General features: G+C 39.8%; 1 protein-coding gene across 1 annotated transcript in view; it reads right to left on the bottom strand.

Moving 5' to 3' along the window:
* Window positions 1-21,402, bottom strand: part of LOC139690936 (ubiquitin-conjugating enzyme E2 R2) — an 80,446-nt gene that overhangs the window by 11,881 nt on the left and 47,163 nt on the right. The window lies entirely within an intron of this gene.

The following is a 21,402-nucleotide window of genomic DNA, read 5'->3' on the forward strand; positions in this document are numbered from 1 at the left end:
TCCTCAAAGTGTCAAATCATTACTCACTCATTTTATGAGTGGGAATAAAATTTTACTGCCAAATAAACCAACACACAATACATGTGCTTGCGATTAAGTCTTCAAATGAAGTTAGCTGCAGTCAGGAAAGTGAGGGGTTAATTAACAGGCATGATGAAAAAACCATGGAGCATTACAGGCAGGCAATAGGGGGATCTGAGCTCTTCCTACTCCCCAGGTCATGGCCTTGAAGATAAACACATTCTACTTGGTCCCTCTGAGATGTACGTATGGATATACAGTGTTGAAGTAATTTTCTATCTGAAGCAGTGCCTGGCCTCCATTTCTAATAATTGAATTTTTTAGCATTCATTTGCCTAAAGTGTATTAAAAATTGTATAAAATACACTATTTGCATGTATCACTCAAACCTTGCAATCAAAAAAGCCTACTAGGATATGCAAAAGCATTCAAAGTTTTCAACTGAAAATTTCATGGATACTAGAATACTAATTTGATGTGTTAAGTATGTTTCTCTTTCATTTAAATTCATTTTGTAAGTATTAGAAAAATGTATTTCCTGATCGTTTGTTCTATTCATACCTAAATGCATTTATTTTAAATAACACCATGCAACAATAAATGCTAACACAGAGTTGCTTAAAATGTATCCTGAATATAAAATGTCACCAGAAATTTCTTATGAACCCATTGTCAGCAGTGCACACCCTTTCCGGGGCAGTGTCCTCTTTTATAATATGTATTCCTGAAATCATGGTGAGCTATATGAAGTGGGAATAATTTTTCTCAAGTGAAAAATGCATTATTTTCATTCAACAGATTTTGATAATGAATATTTATTATGGACAAAATAAAACACCAGAACATCAAATTTAAGCAATTCCTTTCACTTTGGCATCACATTGGTAGTCTACAGGTTAGAGATTTTGGGGGATTGCTGAGTATTGCAATCTCTGTGAACTTCTAAGCACTCCCTCTATGCCTCACATTGTCCAACTCATTTACTCTTTTTTAAGCTCTTCTTCTGTCTTATCACCAATGTGCCATTCTAAAAGCCTATTATCCCTTTTTCCCACTTACCCAAAATTCTCTCTTCTTCTCATACCACAGCCTCCATATTCTAACATCCTGCATATTCATCTTTTCTATCTGCATCAAATTAACCAACTTTCTTTCTTCCCCAGTATATGAAAAACTATATCTTCCTCTCCAACAACCTTATTTTGATATTTTGCCATATGCACATCTAAGTAGCATCCAAAATACACTAATTGCCGGCCCCGGTGGCGGTGGGGTAACGTCCTCGTCTGCCTAAGGGTCGCGGGTTCGATTCCCGCCTGGGTGAGTTTTCCTCCACCTAGGGCTTGGGTGTTTGTGAATGTGATTCATATTAAAGTGTTTTCCTTATATTAAGAGTAAATTCCTAAGAGGCACTGTCATCAATTGCATCATCTCTAGAAACCATTATAAAATAATATTTATGAGGTTTTTAAAGGAAGGCTCAAGGCATGCGGAATACCACTGAAGAGGTAACAGTAGTTGGTGGCCACACAATGTTTAAAATTACTTCCATATATTAGAACTACTGTACATTTTTTAGCATTAAAGGCATTTAGGTTGCATAACAAATATTCAATATAAAATTCATACACTCATACACACATCATACAATTTATTATTTATATTATGTTAGGCATGAATGATGATTGAGCAAAGCACTGAAATGGAGGAGTGAATAGAAAGTATGTCATATTGTTTCGGAGAGATCTCGGCTAGAAAAGTATAATTAACCTATTTTTACTTCTTCGTAAAATATAGTTAATTAAAAATAAAATTAATTGTAAGAAAGAATTGTCTTCCTTCATTAATTAGCTACTATGTGAGTTCTGTAAGAGCAATGAAATACACAGAAATACGGCGACTGTGAAAAATCAGTCCAACTTCAACTCCTAATGGATTATTTGACTGCATCCTTCCGAATTACGCTATGAGATGACTGTGCAGAGGTAGAGTTTGCTCTGGTTGTAGTTGTCAGTTTTAAGGGAGGCGACCGACAGCTGAGCCTGCGCCATTAGGGATGAAAAGGAAAGGATGAAGATGAAGAAGCCAGGCGTCGGTATTAACCTACTTTTAACGAAAGGCGCCGAGGGGTCGCAGCCTAACGTCCCATCCGACGGACGGCGTACTGACTCAAAGTGCCCTCTTCAAAGTACCTCAAGTAGGGATCGGGATACCAGAAAAATATCCTCCGCCGCCGAGATTCGAACCCGGGCCCTCTGGGTGGGAAGCAAGTACATTAGCCACCGCTCCATCTCGATTACCTTGTTCATGCATGTTCACCTCTAAAAAATCCCTTCACATTACACTCAAAGCCCACCAAACGTGAATAACTTCTGAATTCACGCACTTAACCCATTAACTACACCAATACTCAAGAGAAGTGGTGATTATTTCTTCCGAGGTACTCAATGCCTTCGTTCTTTACTTAATTACGTTAAATGTAGCGGTAGGCTCTCATCATTTCCGTTTATATTCGCGAGTGGCTTAAGGTAGGCAGAATTTTTATTCACCAACGCAAAGATTCTGGGATAATAAAAATTGTGTTCCCCGGCCGTAACCTTGGAAAGGTGCCAAAGTGGTTTCAAACGATCAGCTGACATCAGAAACGGCGAAGGCCGGGGGAAGGCGGCAGGAAATACACTCATACCACTCGCAGCCAAGGAAGGTGGCGTAAACGGCGGAAAAATGAAGTACTCGAGAACATCCAGCCGTGATCACGCCCTAACCATTTGAGTTTCCTCGGGAGACGGGAATGGGACTAGTACCACGACAATAAAATTTCCACGTAAAGGATTACCCCGCTGTCACATTATCATGAGCATTTGCCTCGCATTCTAGATAATATACCACCGACAGGCAACCTCCTAGGCATCATCACCTGGACAAGAATTCTTATTCGAGCAGCTAGAAGGGCCTATTTACACCCAGCTCTTATAATATCAGGAGAATTCTAAAATGTCAGGCCGACTTGTTTCGAGGTTAAAAGGCCCAAAATTCGTCACCATCCGGACTACGCGGGGCGCATTCTAACCCTCTCTCAAATCCAACCAGCCATCCAATGAGAAACCTTAATCGGCGCTCCCTATCATTTTCGTCACCGATCCAGGAATGAAGTCCAACAGATAGAAGTCAATCAGAGGGTCGTCCCCTCTCCGTCGGAAGGACGACTCGTGCAACTTGGGGTAGCACACGAGCATCGATCGGGAACCGCGGTGACCAGAGGGTGGTACGACACTGATGTTTATGCACCCCTGGCGCGCTCAAAATGGAAGAAGTCCAAGAATCGCGGAGAGGATGCACGGAAAGGGAGAGGAATTGCCAATATTGATTTGCACACTACATGTTATGCACAACTCTTTAGCCTCTCGGAAATTACCTTTCATCCTTAAAAATTCCATTCAAATTGTGCTTCCATCATTTGAACGAAGTTACTGGCGAGTTTTTACATACTTTGCGTCAAACCACATGTTTTGGGCTTCGCTCATTTATTATTACGTGACCTTCTTTTGTAAAAAACTTCCATTAAGGCAATTTACACCCGCTTTGTTCACACTGGCACTGGCGGCAGATTATGCCCACTGTCCACAACGTGAACAATCGACGGCGTTTCTATAACTTTCATTGATTATTCCATTACCGATAGAAATGACCTAAAGAGTCGTCAACTGAAGAATGAATAAATACTGTAAATATTCACTTAAAAACTTAGTTTTAAGTCATGTTATTTAATTAATAGGTAAAAGGTTATTATTGAGCAAGTCCATGGGGGAAGCAATGAGAAATGGGAATGTAAGGCAATGGAGGAAAAAGTCAGGGGAAACTAGGGCGCCTGAAGGAGACGTACACTGGAACGTCGCATATAAAAGGGTATTGTGCCGAGTTATTTACTCTCAAGGGTAGAGAAAGGAGCGCCAGCGACCGATTATCCACCCATGATTCAATTAAAAATTAGTAATCGGAGTTTCTCTTATCAACACTGATCGTATACAGTTAACAAAACGCACATGGTTGTCCAAACGTTTTCATTAGCTCAATCAGATGGCGTTCTTCTTGATTTTACCAGTCAATCAAGGATACACAACAGAGCAAAATTCAGAAAATTTATGAGCCCAACTGATCGTACTTCAAATCAAATCTAGCATCACCAAGATATGGAGAAATACTTGCTTCGGAAGGTAATAAATCAAATCCATCCCGATATTCGAGCAACGTTCGGCGATGTAGGTCAAGCAGAGAATCACTCGGGACGGTTGCAAGGAGGAGCGATAGAATCGGAAGGACGAGGAAAGGAAGGAGACCCTGACGTTCTAGGTTTACCAAGGTTTCATGGATAACTGACTTCTGGGAGTGTGGGATGGGGGAGCGAAAGAGCGAAGTGGAGAGGATGAGAAAGCGACACGGGGGGGAGAGTTGGCATGTGGACGGAGGGGTTTAGAGAAGACTGACGGACAGAGGGAATGGAGGTGAAATGAGGCGAACGGCACAGAGCGGGGGAGGCAGTCGGGGAGGAGGTTGAAACTAAATGCATCGAGAGAAGGGAGCAGTTGACGGCAGGAGGCCGATGGAAGGGGGGAGACGAGACAGGGACGAAGGCAATGAACCCCACCGCTTCCTTCCACACACTGCATGTACTACCTTGATCAAAAAGTTCCCGGAATAACCACCGTGTGGCGCTCCCATCGTTCCGATTTGAGTTCTGTTTTTTTTGTTAAATTGGTACATCTGTTGATATTCCCTTTAAATCTTAGTGTCATAACTTGACATTTGCAAAAGTTACGTAGCCAAGAGTACATCTATCTCTGTGTGTGTTGGCGATTTTTTACAATTGCAGAAATGGATTTAAATTTGCAACAACGAACTTGTATTAAATTTTGCGTAAAAAACGGATTTAGTGGCGCACGGACGTTGGAAATGTTGGAAAAGTGTTTCGGCAACGATTCTCTAAAAAAAACGGTCGTTTACCAGTGGCACGAGCGGTTCAGAAGTGGTCGTGAGTCAATCGAAGATGATGAACGCAGTGGCAGACCATCGACATCGAAAGTCGGTGAAAAAATTGATAAAGTAAAAGAAATGTTGGTCAATAACCGCAAATTAACCATCAGAGAAATAGCGGAGGACTTGAACATTGCCTATGGATCCGCCCAAGACATTGTGGTTAATGATTTGGGTTTCCGTCGTGTAGCAGCAAAGTTGGTGCCAAAAGACCTCAATTTCATGCAAAAAAGAGACCGTGTTGACGTCGCAAAAGACATGATTTGCGAGGCTGAATCCGATCCCACATTCATCAAAAGGATCATTACTGGAGACGAGACGTGGGTTTATGAGTACGACACGCAATCCAGACATCAGGCAAGTGAATGGCGTTCACCAAATGAGCCGAGACCAAAAAAAACACGTCGTTTTCAGTCAAAAAAGAAGGCAATGCTGACGGTTTTCATGGATTACAACGGTGTAGTGCATCATGAATTTTTGCCAGAAGGCCAGACAATAAACAAAGAGTATTATTTGGGCGTTATGAGACGTTTGCGTGAAGCAATTCGCCGAAAGAGACCAGAAATGTGGGCAGAAAACTCGTGGATTTTGCACCATGATAACGCACCGTCGCACAGTGCTATCATTATTCGTAATTTTTTGACGAAAAATGCAACAAATACCATCCAACAGCCACCGAATTCACCTGATTTGGCTCCCTGTGACTTCTTTCTGTTCAATCGAGTTAAAAAACCATTACGGGGAACGCGTTTTAGCAGCCGAGAGGAAGTAATGGAAAAATCGCAGGAAGCACTGATGGACATACCGAAAACCGAATATAAAAAATGTTTCGAGGATTGGATCAAGCGCTGGCATAAGTGTGTTGCAGTCGATGGGGATCACTTTGAAGGGGACAATATAGATTTAGATGAATAAACTTGTATTTTTAATTTTCTGAATAAATTCCGGGAAATTTTTGATCAAGGTAGTATGTCTCCCTACCACGCCGCCGAAGTGGCCGTCCACCTACCCCCACGTTCCAATGCACGAGCTCCCTCTGCCTTTCTCAATGCCCCACTGCGTCCCTTACTGGCGGACGCCTCACACCAAGGCCTTCCTTTACACTTCGGCGAAATATCCTCCCCCCCACCCAACCACTCCTAACCTCCCCACCTTCATTCGGCAACCCCACTCCATAAAAAAACAACACCCGCACTTCTCCCCTCCTCCGTCGGTCACGAGGCTTCGCATCTCTGCTGCCCTCACCACCGCGCTCATTTCCCCTTGGTCTATTTGCGTCGCGACCCCTTTCTACCACCGCGGAAACGTGCAACGAGGTTCTCCCCTCTTTCCCTCCTACTCTCGCTTCTCTTTATATCTTTCCCCTCCCCACCCGCTCTCTCCTCCTCCTCTCCGATTTAGCGAGTCCCTCGGCGGTGAATGATGACCGAGGTGTCGGGAGGGAATAGGTGTCGCGGGGTTGTGCGCCCGCGCCCGGACGCGATGTAAATCGAACGACGAAGAGAATGGGAGGCGAAGCGGGACGTGGCCGCGCGCGTGCGGCGGGCAATACTAGCTATCAGCAGAAATAACAGCAGTTTTCGAGTCTCATTTTTAAGACACTTCGTGCACCTCGTAAAGTAAAACCAAGCTTTGCGCGCGGCAAACAAAATTGCACGCATACCAGATTCCGCTGGGGCATGAAAATTTTATTTTCTTTTAGCTGCAATTTTTGCCCCGTGAATTTCTTCAAAAGGAATCAGAATCGCGCATTTTATCGCTACTCGAGTGGTTTTCAAGGGCAACGAATCAGTGTTAACGATGGTGTCTATTACAACAACATTAAAAGGGGAATTTTTTTACAATGGGGACGTAATTTGGTAAACACGGGAAGCGTGTTCAGTCAACCGACGAAAATAGCTAGAGGGAAAAAGGAAATTTTGATAACTAAGACAAATTTTCGAAATAATATAGGACCAGTATGGATGTTAGGAAGAGCTCCGCTTATTTTTCCAATTGATTGAACATTTGGAGTGGGATCGGGGTCAGTTAAGGGTGTCAGAACCCGTGCGTTCATGAAACACCGGGAATCGATTCCCCGTGTGTCGGAACGTGCTGGCACGATCGCCAATATGCAGGTCGTGATCGCATTCACCAGACAGGAGGGCGCGATTTGTAACAATGGAATCCTTCCGAGGGGCATTTTCTGCTCGTGCTCGTGTCACCTTCCGCCAAACCCGTCACTAGGTTTTCTGCGTCAGCTTATCCACGAACATGGCGAGACAGAGGCGTCCACATCGCATCGCATGCCTCTACTGGCAGAATTGATTGCCACTAATAGTGAGGGAGGGAATAAAACGTCACCTCACGAAAACGCGAGGCAGTATCATCCAAAATTCGGTGTCCAAATACTCGAATTAGTTTGGAAATACAACCATCAGAAACCATTGGGGGAAGCCTTTGTTCGGCCGGTCGTACGTCAGGCTCACGCCACCTGCGTCAGTATGCGCAGCATCGTCGCTATGACTGGATCGGTCCGTCCGTGAGAGCTGTTTCAGTGAAACAACTTTTTTCATTTTGGCGAAAAACGTGATGCTGGATTATCAAGAGCAACGCACTGCAGTGAAATTTTGTTTCCTGTTGGGGAAATTGGCCTACTATTGTAATGCTAAAGACTGCTTATGGGGAAGCTGCCCTAAGCAAAACCTTAGTCTACGAGTGGTTTACACGTTTTAAAAATGGCGAAATGTCAATTGAAGACCAACCCCGTCCAGGCCGCCCTTCAACATCAAGAACTGACGAAACCGTCGACAAAATCAACGCCCTCATTCGTGAAGACCGTCGCAGAATCATTGATCAACTCTGTGAGATGTCTTGAGTGTCATGGAGTTCAATTCAGAGGATTATATCGGCAGATTTGCAAATGAAAAGGGTTGCAGCCAAATTTGTCCCTCGCCATCTCAATAACGTGCAAAGGGAGCGTCGAGTGCAGGCATGTTGTGAGCTTCAAAATCAGCTCGAAGAGGACCCTGATATTTTTTTCAAGGTGATTACTGGTGATGAATCGTGGTGCTATGGATACGATCCTGAAACGAAGCAGCAATCAAGCCAATGGAAGACAGCTGGCTCTCCTCGTCCAAAAAAGCTCGCCAAGTTAAATCAAAAATCAAGACAATGCTCATTTGTTTCTTCGATTGCAGAGGTATTGTGCACTCGCAGTTCGTTCCCCCGGGTCAAACTGTCAAGCATAAGTTTAACCTGGAGGTTTTGAAGAGATTGAGGGTGAGTATCCGGAAGAAAAGATCAGATCTTTGGCAACCAGGCGACTGGTTCTTCCATCATAACAACGCGCCGGCTCATACCACCCTCTCCGTGAGGCAGTTTTTGACAAAAAACGGCATGACATTGACTGTCCACTCCGCCTACTCGCCGGATTTAGCTTCCTGTGACTTCTTTTTGTTCCCCAGACTCAAAAGGGACATGAAAGGAAAGCGTTTTGACACTGAGGAGGAGTTAAAACAAAAATCGCTAGAAGGCCTAAAGGACATCCCGATAAATTAATTTCATAAATGTTTAGAACAATGGAAGCATCGTTTGGAGAAGTGCATTGTGGTCAATGGGGAATACTTTGAAGGTGAACAAAATTTAATGTAAATATACTGAGAACTAAAGAATCTATAACAGCATTCCTGTTATTTTTGGGTCCCCCCTCGTATAGACGAAACACAAGTTTTTACGCAATTAAATGAAAAATTAACAGCGATATTTCGGAATAAAATTACCTGAAAGTTATAACATTCTCAGAATGACAAACAAATATGACTAGTGCATAACTTTATAAATCTATACATTCTATATAAAGAGTATATAACTATAATGTTCCTTGCGACTAGTCGAAGCGTATGCTGCGTCTGGTGTTTAGGAAAGCTCTGAAGACATTAGAAATACTTTGTAATATTAAATGCATGATATTATGTATTGCATTAGTACTTTCCGAGGTCCCGAAAGACGATAAAAATAAATCCCCAACAGCTTTTGTAAAAGGTTAACTAATTTACATATCGTACGTGATACCGATTTTTATCAACTATAAGGGGAAACGATTACAGCTTATAAAATGTTTCTTTCGCTGGCACACTGGTCAAGTGTTAGGGTAATTTCTACAACACTATAAAGAAAGTTAACAAATTAAATCGTCAGGTATCTTCGACTGATATCGCATCTCCCTAGATTTTGGTATCCTTAAATCTGTAATATAACCTTTTGGTTCCACACCTCTAAAAATTATTTATTGAGGAATGATAGAGAATTCAAAGGTTGTTTGGCATACGTTAACTTTTCGAATCTCCCCTTGCCCATAGCCTTTTGAGAATTATGATCAAAAATGGGGCGGACTCCACCTCAACTATCTATTCATCGGATGATAATCATGAGGAATGAGCACATTCACCGGCGCCGGTAGGCCATGGAAAAACTCATATCTAACAAGCATGCGCTCGGGATTAGTACGCATATCAAAACTAAATTTACTTCCGTCACAAAACTTGCTCGAAGTACAGCAATTTAAGTAATTGGAGCGATGAAATTCACAAGTCACTCATTTAGTCCATTTTAATGAATAAAAACGAGAAAATTTATCATTGATTGCTGTCGAACAACGCCAAACTTGGTAGCGAAATTAACATAACTCGATAACATAGAAGGGAAAGACCTACTTTTCCACATAATCCTTACTGGCACGATGCGTTTTACCGTGTAGCTCGTAAAAACAATAATCTCTAAGGTAAGGCACGTTTTTTCTTCGTATCTAATGGTTACATACCACTGCCACAATTATGAAACTTGAAATCAAATGATACAGACATGTTTATAGGGAAATATACAATATTATTCTAAAATATTACTTGAAAAAACAAACGAGAGGGACGTACATTAATCCAAACGATATGATCAGCTAACTCTAATAATTATTTATGCTATAAATCATTCAAACAAAAACTGGAAGGTGTTTTGAGGTCCCATGCACGGTATCGAAAATTCGAAAATCAAAACGCGACAGTGATGAGTAATTCCAAAGAATATAAATGTACTCTACCTTCAAGCAGACAGCTCCAACTAAATTTCAGGGAACTAAAACCTCTGGACGCGGGCCGATTGGAGCTCGTGGAACCACGCCCCCAGAGGAGCGCTTAAGATTGAACGAGGAGATTAGGCTATTCCGTAACTCTGGGGGATATTTCCCACCACCTTCGAGTCGCCTCCATGCGATTCCCTAACAGCTGAGCAACTTGGCAAAAATCACGGGCGGCTAGCATGAGCACCTTTCGAAACAGTCCGACGTATATTCTCCTAGCCAAAAGGAGATATTTATTTCACGTAATGAAGCACGCGGTTGACAAGAAAAGATGAAAGAAATGGCGTGGCATTTATAACACACATGAATTTGAAAATATGTACACTACCCTAGCATATTCTCACACAAAAAGTGGAAAGAACCTTGAAAAGTACTCTATGAAGAAACTATTTTGACTGAAATTCCTATTAATCTCTAATAATACTGTTTACTTGTACCTATTTAGTGTGAGATTGATCCCTACATTCGAAAAGTCCTAAGTTAATGCCATTGTTAAAATAAAATACTCAAAATTAGCACAAAATTACATGACGAATAAAGAATATACCAAGGAACTAAATTCAATTTGTTAATCACATTTCGTTCCCTAAATCTCTCTTACAATTCCTTTCACACTTCCTTCAATATGAAAATTTTAATAAAACATTAAGCGACCACGTTTTACAAATGGTGGGACATGTTTGGTGAAATGTCAAGGTCTATGGAAGGAGGAATGAAAAGAAGAGAGAAAATTTGTATGCATCGAGGGGTAGTCGGATGTTGAGTTCTGATAAAAAGTGAAATACTAGGATAAGCACTGAAGATGAAGGTTTAGAATACGATTTTTGGACAGTGTGAAGGGACGATGAGTAATATTTCTAGGGAACGTCCTAAACCTACCACTAATTCGTAAGCTACCTGATGACAGCCGGTCGGGTTGACCTATTTCACAGGATACGCACTTCCAGACCATTAGTGAACGAAAAGCTTAAAGGTTTGTATTCAGATCATGGTTCCACAACTCTAACATGGCCCTTAATATGATATCCTTAAAATGTAACCTCCCTAGTCACTGATAAAATCTAAAGCCTGATTAGGAAAGGGAAAATATGCGTTTCGAATAACAAAGTTTCCTGGCAGGACTATTACGCTACTGGCACCGGGGCGATTGCCTCAAATGAATCACACCTATTATTACGAGGCAATGGAAGTGAAATATAGGGCAAATCTTCGCTTTTGTGAAAATGGAATGCTCTCATCCATGTCACTATCGCGCCACCCAGATACGAAAGCTTTACTTTGAAGCACACACATCGAAGGGCTTAGAAATGAGTATCTAGAGACACAACCTCCTCCTAGGATTAATACGCTACATGCCGCCTCATATCCTTTTTACGATATTCGCTCGAACCCATTAGGAAACAGAAGAACGGAGAGGCCCGCCCATTAAGAGAGACAACCCTCTCCTCGGACGAGATGAGACAACATAAAATAATGAACAATGATTGGAGGCAACTGGAAAGTGGCTTTGCAGAAGGCTTGGAAGGCACGCTAAGCGCAGGAAGGATTTCTAGGAAAAAGGAAAAGATTAGCTGATTGAAACACGCGAGCCCACGGAATGAAAATACCAATCGACCCTTTGCCAACGTTATTTAGCTTGAAAATACACATAGATAGATTAACCAATACTTGCGGCAAGGTTATCTCTTTCTTAATTGCTTCATGTTCGTACTTGAACAATCTCTATTGAATTTTAGCAACGAAAAGTCGACACTATTTCAAAAGAACCCTAGGCACATTTCCCCAGGAAATGTTTAGTACTGGACACGACTGGATCTACTGGAAGCTAATAGTTACTTTGTACTTCCTGGAAAATATCGATTACAAATCGATTCCCTTTCCCTTATCCGGAAACGCACGGCACAAGTACGGTCAACGACACAAACAATTGGTTTAATAAGAGAATCTCTTTTTTTTTAAGAAACACCATCCACCTTTTACTCGCCATTCCACACCGTTGCAGTACTTCAAGGTCGCGTTAAACTCTCTAATATAATTAAACACAACGAATCCGACATATTTTTCAAATAGTTCACTGTAACAGTTCCTCTATAAAAATTTCCTGTGTTTCCAAAGATACGTTAATTAGTGGGAAATGATAATAATATGGCAAAAGAGCGTTGGAGTGAACCAGTATGAGTGTGACTAGGTGCCCTGATTTCCTAATTCGTTCATCTTGAGTTTCATAGTTCTGTTCCGGTGCCTCCAAATCTTCTCTCGGAACGCATTTTCAGATGTCTAAGAACAATAGTTTGTGCATGCAGTTGTCTCTTTTCCGTTTTTTGATGCGAAAGTTGCTACTCATTGAAATTATATACGAGTAAATTTCTGCTTCAATTTGAAGCATCGAAAGACAGGCTAAAGAAAGAAAATACTGCGCAAGAACATCGTGATAACGTGTGATTTCAGCTAATTCAATGAAGAGGTAGAGTTTTTAAGGTATTACTATAAAATGATGAAGAGTTAGATCAGAGGTAATATAAAAGTTTTATTGGTACATTTCATTTTGTTGGTACATTCCAATTTTATTGATAGTTTTAACTGCCACCGATAGCATTAATTGCTCCAAATTTGGTAACCACAGGTTACATGTAAATCTAGAGTTGACGGCTTTCTAACACCGAAGATCCCCTAGCTGCGCATGAATGGGTAACATTTAAAAACATTATCGTTCAACATAAGCGTTGGAAAGGAATCCCTTGATTTTATGGAAATTGATGGAAATTAAAAATTTAAATTCCGAGTAAATTGAGCTCCGAGCTACACAAATCGGCGCGGAAAAAATAAGTCATTTCACTTAGAACCATTTGGTTATGAGCAATTGAATAAATCACTTAAAGATTAAAAAAAACTCCAAAGGATAAATATAATCCCTCAAGTCAACTCAATGCCAATAAATTCGACCAAACTGACTTAAATTTTCACTTCACCGAAAACGCCGTCCGCCGTCGAAATTTATTTAGGCATTGTTTTATATTTTTACTCGTCGGGCGAATATCCATCAATAGGACGTGCATTAACAATATTACGAAAAGTAATGCGAAGTTTTTAGAGGTGAGATACAAGAAGAATTTGCCACAGGTTCCGAAAAGTCGCCGGATCAGATTTCAGAAAGCAGTGGAATTGAAAAACTTAGCCAGTGTTTGCGATCGGGTAACGAATGGATTATGGTCGCAGGGGCAGGTTTAAATTCAGTTCACAATCTCTACCACCAAATGCGTTACTCCTTCAACACGTGGCGCTGAAGGTTACTTTGCCATAATATCGAATCACTGAAACATAAAAAGCGTTCAAAAATCGATTGACCAATTTCAATGTCACGACGATAACACGACTGACCCAGAATTCTCAAGAAATTGAAGGAATTGGCCCCGAACTTGGGAAGGAACTGTTCACGAACTAACTGGTTGTTATCGATTCGTTATTAGGGCTCTGAAGTAGAACAATTCCTTAATCCCTGTTTTATTTAACTCCTACGATCACACATTAATTCAACACAATTCTGACTTAAATACTCAAAAACCTGTCTGTATCTTCACCACAAGCTTATTGCTTCATGAATGCGGCTGCATACCTGTAGAAGTATAACATCAACCGAAAATGCATAATTATCTTTAAGATTCAGTTCCCTTCATTTAATGTTAATCGAATGCATTAATTCAGCACTGATGAGTGACCCGACCACATCAAATTCGAGCACATAACGAAGGTAAATGGTAACGGTGGCGGAAAAAGGAAAGTGAAGAGTGAATTATTTCAGGAAAGGATAGGCGTGAGAAAAATGAGCCACACAAATCTCAAGGAAGTAACGTGGAACTGGGAAGACTAGAACGGATGATCACGTCAAATGATGCACCTATTTCCATGAGAACGAAAGCGAGCATAACAGCAATAATGTCTAGTTTGTGAATTAAAAGACAAACATATTTATCATTGCTAGTTGCAAGTGCATTTTAAGCTATACTAATGTGAGGACAAAGTATTTATTTTTCGCATAATATGAGTTTAAAGGTCGTTAATAATGCATAAATTTAAAGTAATATGAAACCAATGTTTGGAATTAGATTACTACCAATTATAAGAACTAGTATAATCGAAATACAAAACGCAGGATGCCCGTCACATTCCACATCCAACTACAAAAATATCCGATTGCGTATCAAAAAATAAAATTATAGTAGGCAGTACCCCACCAATCATTGGAATGAATGGCCAAAGATTGTTATTAACTAAGCTACGTGTGAAATAATTCAACATATTGGTATACAGCAAAACGATATACGATTTTTTTGTACAATAACGATAGGATACAGACGACGAAAGGAAAAGGGGGCGACGGTAACCTTTAAGTTAAAATCACGTCTCATAAAACGACTGACCAAAACGAAAAGTTACTGAACAAGAAAGAAACTGAAAACGGAACAACCAGGTTACAAGAGAAACCATAACAAATCGATAGTCACTCAGGTGACCTAGATGAATTTAATAATATTTGGTACGAATGTACTTGTACTCATAACTTGGCAACATGTTAAGATTTAGCGTCCCAATCCTTGCCAGGCACGAGAAACGGAACCGAGAATGAAGCCCACTTCATTAACTATCTGCCCAAGCTCTCCCGGCATATTTAAGGATGAATATCTAAGATATAAACCTTAGCTATATATATATATATATATATATATATATATATATATATATATATATATATATATATATATTACATTATATCGGGTTACATGTTGAAATGATAATGAATTACATAAGAAAAGTGTATTAGGAGACCTGTCTGTCTTCATTTAAAAGTTGTCATTGTAATGCAAAGGAATTTGAATCTACATATATTATAATATAATCTTTTAATTGCCTATAGATGAGCATTTAAAAGGAACGCAAGCAAATTATTCATTTGTAAAATTAATAGCTAGTAAGGAAAGCAAAAGTGTACAACTGAAAGACGCATGCATGATAGGTAAGGGTTGCATTTATGCTTCTACCTGGACACTGGTAATTGAGTGCTAGTACAAAGTGTCATAAACACTTTTGGAGATATTCCGAAAAATTCACACTGCTGCTTCCCAACACTTGTGTGTTGACCTCATCATCACTTCGTCACGTAGGACGCATCTGAAGAGACGCAGGTGTGCGAGAGATAGTGAAAAGAGCATAGCGTGTTTCTAAAGATAGGAAAGGGAAGCAAGGATAGGTTCGGAATACCAATGCTGTCTTACGAGAAGTCGTCGCAGCAAACCAACTTCGAAATTCGAAAGCCATGCATTCGCTTTGACTTCGAAGGACGGCAGACCACAATCTACTTAGCATTTAAGCACGTAAATATGCAGCTAATATGTCTCTAACAACATAATAATGATCTTTATTTTTAGGCTCATAATTTCACATCTCATGAATTTTTCTGAACTCATATTCGGGAAAAGGAAATGTACGTGTATAAAGCAAATTTGAACAAGTGATTGCTTCAAAATGAATTATTCCTAGTTTCTTAAACCATATACTTGATGGATTATCGATTAAATCATTATTCTAAATACCCTATAATTATGGCATTAAACAAGCTTCTAATTTGTTTCTAAAACCCATATGCGTCTTAGTTGACCCCTCCCCTCATCTCGCCGTCGCGTTTTTAAATGGCAATTATAAAATGAGGAATATGAAAACTGTTTGAACGCGTAAGATTATTGACGCTAGCGAACTTGGAGAGTTTTTTTACCACATCACCAAAAACCCTTTCGGTTCAGTGGCTATCAATCGATTATCTTAATAGTGGTGACCTTCGTTACTGTGAGTTCTTCATCCTTCCAGCTATATCAGCCGATGATGTTTTCCCAGTTTCCTCTTCTAGTTTTATCCAAGCATGACTCTCCTCGGATTTAGATCCATAAAATATTATACTGTGATCGTAAGCAGAAGAATCAGTTTTTAATAAATTAAATGCCGAAAAAATTAGGAGTAACTAATCATCGACCACGCATTGGATTATCCTTTAAAAATTAATGTTAACGGTTGCTTAAAGAGGTTTTATTACTCCGCGTTGACGCCGAGATTCGATTTCCGATGAATTACTCAAAAGTACCGACATTACACCTTACACAAATCCTCCGCACTCATGCTTGTAAGTGGTATTTCAGGCGTATTTTTCTTCAACCAGGTAATAAAAATGCTCATATACAGCAGGATAACCAACAGAATAGCACATCAATGCGTTACGATATGATTTTAGTTTTACCACGATATTTTTATGAATAATTAACACAGGAAATATGGAGAGACGGAAAATCCGTCCTTAAAACGATTTGGAGCACTACCAGTATTATAAAAATGATAACGAATGTAGATGATCACGAGTGGCAGAACACTACATCTGGTACTAATGGCACTCATACTGATGAGCTTCAAATCAAAACGACTACCATGAAAATGCTTACCTATTCCGCAAATCTAGGGATGCAAATGCAGGATTTTGCGTCGAAATGTTTTCCCCAAACCCAAAGTTTAACACAATTGAGGTTTAGGAACTAAGGGGTTTGCCTTTAGTTCCCAAATAGTAGTCCACGAAGACCTTTCTGCGGTCTGATCAATAGTGAACCTCACGGACGCGGAACACTGCTAATCATGGTTTTCCGCTATTTTCCGATACCTAATTCCACACCTGGACGACACGAGGGACAAGAACGACCGCCGACGATGTTTCTTGATCGTCTCGATATTACCACGTATTTCTATTAGCACATTAAAATCCTCCAGGAGCCTCGGGAGAATGCTAACTTGGGTTCAATCCTGTAATACCAGTACACGGAAAGCACCTTCATAGCAATATATTTTTGCCTTCAAATTTTGTTGGTCGTGTTACCCTGGTGGGTAAAGCCCCCCATTTGCCAACCCCATGCCCGTCGGAATTCCGTCATTGGTGGCGATCTTCCTTTTAAATAGGATCTTTACAAACAATTGGAGACAACCCACGGTCCAGCGAATCCTAAAATTCAACCCTTGAAAAGCTTTCGCTAATTGCATATTGGTGGTATTTGATTGCTAGATGTTGCGATGATATTGACAAGTACATTAAATTATCAATATTAAAAAAAGAAAAGTTTGAAAATATAGTCAAACTTTTAATATGAATTCATAAAAAGTAAATATTTTCAAAGTAGATGTCACGCTAAGGCCTTGATTCGACCCGCCGATATTTCTGTAAGCCCTAATGTGGCTAGTAACACGAAAAGGTTGGTCACCAATGGCCAAATAATACCTGCATTTTAAACATCAAATAAAATGTTATTTTTTAGAGATACTTTGCTTTTCTATGTCAGAGATTAATTGGCCTACAATGAGAATCACGTGAGAGACAAGCTGTATATTTTATTTAATCTTCAAGGCCATTCTTAAAATATCGGATTAAAACTAAAAAATTAAGTGAAATGTCGTGCGCTAACTTCGGCTGTTTGAGAAAACGCATGCTATTCTGAATTTATTCGCCTACCATGCGACTCGAAGCACTTGTACATTCAAATGGATGCCAGAAGAGATTCTGTTCCTACAAAAACTGTACCATCCAGCTGTATGTTTGGCTGTAAGAATTGCTTAGAAAGCCCCCAATCCTAGATGAAGGTTCAGTAAATTTACCTTTATATTTCATTGAATGTTATCAATTAAATAGACACGAGAATTATATTGCTTTAGCTCGAAATAGCGCGAAGGGAACCGATAAATTAGGTATTGAACACAAATGAAAGTCAACAGAATTTCGCGAGGCGGAAACAGAGAAAGGTTATTTAAACATGAGTAAAATTAAATGATTGGGATTCGAAGAAATTGGGATTCGAACAAATTTATCACTCTCTAAGACACACCGTTTCAAGACCGTAAGAGGCTGGTAGCATATAACGAGTCCATAAATATACGCTATTCGGCTTCATGGGTTTTACTCAAAATAACAACAGCTGTGTGAAAACAATGCATTGTACATGCGCATTAGCTTAATGCGCTGCGTGCAATTTCTGTAAGCCCGCCAAGTTGCGCAGCGCATTATGCACTACCACTTTATTTCTGCAGTATTTACTATACTTTATACTTGTATATACACTATCGTGTTCGTTCCGCTCTGCATATATTTGCGATCCGTAAAACTGCGAGTCTATCAATTTACCACGAAGAATTTCCCTACGAGAATAACCTCGCCATAAAACGTTGCTAAGTTCACGGTTATCTTCGTAGACCGTGTGTAAGCAGCAGGCAATCATACTAGCAGTTGAGCATACCCTTACCAAATAAGGCATGACAGGAAATGACCAGGGTGGAATAAACGCTCTATATTTTTATATTGGCTGTTTCTTCTTTCACAGCATGCAATCTCCTAAGCACTAACTAGGAACTGCGAACATAAATCGTAAAAGGTAAATTTTGAAGCAGTTACGGTTAGGAAAATGATGCGAGGTGTTGGATGCCAAAACGACGAACTTACCAACACCGGAGACAAAGTCTTTTACCCCACGAAAAACTAAGACAAATTCTCCCATTCATCTCATTTGCAAGACTTGGCTCCCTGTGACTTCTCCCTACTTGACTTCTTGGGACTTCTCCTTCGAACACGCCACAGAGGAACCCCCATCAGGAAGCACAGGAGGCGCTCACCATGCTGACCGAGAAGATATCCCAGACACTTTCCCAGCATGACTGAAACGTTGGCGTAAAACTGTACATTCTAAGCATAGGATATTTAAAAGGAAATAGAGGTCACTATGAAATTGGAAATATTTTCCGGGAAAACTTCAGAAAGGTTTTCGTAGAACCTCTTACTTTTATTGTTTTTCATTACTCATGTGCGTTCTCTTACTTGTCGTTTTGTTGTTTATTGTTTTTTATAGGCTAGAAAATGCTTTTCTGGACTATAATATAGGTGTATCATTTGTTCTTTGTTTTTTTCGATTAGTATTTCTTTCAATTTTAAATTCCTAATCGTACAGTCGCTGAATTATCTTGGAATTCAAATACATTTAGCAAATAAGGTATTTCTAAAATGAAAACTTGGGTACCGAAAAATTTGCAATACAACTGTGAAGTCGTGGAAATAGCTAACATTAAAAAACATTTTCAACTTTTGCCTAACTATAAACAACGGCGTTCATTATGTCAAAAATAACACGATTAGCAAATATAAAGTATTCCTCGGAATTTTTGTTAGTATTAATGAAAACTCTTCGCTAATAGTCTCTAGAATAAGGAATAAGTCGCCAGGTTCTTAAGCCGAGGGCCAATGCATCGGGCAATCTGACTGAAAAACAAACGCTATTGGAACATACGATACAATCAGATGCACTGGTAAAGGAAAACAAAATCCCTTTTCTACGTGGCCAGCAGATGACTTAAAATCTTGTCTGGCGATAGGCATCCGTCGGACTTCCTAGACGACGCGACCACCAGCTTTTGTTGTGGATGGGGATCACAGCAGAGATAGTGTGTAACGCAATGGGAAGCTTCGGGAGACGAAAATAGGCGGGAAAGCATCCAGTTAACGTCAAACCACAATGCCTTTGCGCATTACAAACCACGCGACGATTAAAACGGAGGCAGGCGTATATGATGGCTGTGTGTGTGTACATATATAATTTATTATATTATTATTTATATATAATTTATATCATTATATATATAATATAAATTATATATAAATTACTTATATTATTTTATATATATATATATATATATATATATATATATATATATATATATATATTATATATATCTCTACCACAGTAATCAAACCGAAGGTCGGTTTGGTAGGTGATGGTGGAGTTCACCCAGCACTAAGCCCGACGGCGTGTGAAATTCACCAGGGTCACCAGGGTAGGGGGGCCAGTTCCTTTCCCTGTGCCGGTTATGGTTTCCCAGGAATACCTGGTACCCGAAAAATCTAGGGTGGAGCTACAGGTGCCCAGAGTGCCTTACCCGGGAATCGAACCCGGGACCCTCCGGTCAGCAGTCCAACGCTCTACCCCCTGGACTACCACGACCTAAATTTATATATATATACAAACATACACACACACACACACACACATATATATATATATATATATATATATATATATATATATATATGTATATAGCAGTCCAACGCTCTCCCCTGGACTACCACGACCTACATTTATGTATATATATATATATATATATATATATATATATATATATATATATATATATATATATATACAAACATACACACACACATATAAATATATATATATATATACATATATATAAATATATATATTCCTTATATTTTTCGATGTGCAAATCTGTGCATAATGAATGTGTCTGTGTATATGTATTTAAGTGTATACATATCTGTAATTATAAATTTTATGCCTGATATAATATGTGTACGACGATGGGTTACATGGAGGAAGGGACCCTTAGGTCTCAATTTCGCCCAATTAAAGGCCTCTCCTCATCTATTTTTCCATCGGAAAGATCACGGTTACAACTATAAGTTAGAGACACCCAAATCTTAATAGGAAGGGCGAGCCACCTCCCTCCTGCCACAATTTTATATGGTAGTTCACAGATATGACGCGGGTGCAGACACGAGTAGAAATATACCTAGATCGTGTGCATTCTTTTACTCATAGACCGAGGACATAGTGAGTTGTTAAACTTATCTGTTGCACAATTCATTTCAGTTACAATTTACTCATCGTCCGTTCCAATTGTGTTACCAACTGTTAAATATTTCGGGTAGACTACTTGCTTTTGAGAAGTTGGTATTTGGACTGACCAACTTTCATCTAAAATTTCGTATGAGTTGCATCCTAGCTGGTGCCTTCCTCTCTCAGGCGTCTCCCATTCCATTTGACACCTACGTGTGAAAAATCCTATATGATTTACTGCGAAGCATTTTAGTAACTCCAACTGCTAGCCATACACAATAAGCATTATTAAGGGTTTGTACTACAGCAAAAAAGCATCTTCCTCTCACCGTTCCCCGGGTCTTAAAAGCAATTTGCTTAATTAGAAGTATTTTTTCTTGCAGCAATTGCAGATTTCCTCTATAAGAGCTCGTCGGGCAAAATTGTGCACAACTGTGTCAACTTCTCCGCAGTATACCTGTATTATGTCCTTGAACAACATTCCACACTTTTATATCATGTTTTCACTTATTTTAAGAGCATTTATTACGGATATAT

This window comes from Hetaerina americana, unplaced genomic scaffold (genome assembly GCF_022747635.1).
Source record: "Hetaerina americana unplaced genomic scaffold, ioHetAmer1.1.p SCAF_1, whole genome shotgun sequence".
In the NCBI taxonomy this organism is placed as follows: domain Eukaryota; kingdom Metazoa; phylum Arthropoda; class Insecta; order Odonata; family Calopterygidae; genus Hetaerina; species Hetaerina americana.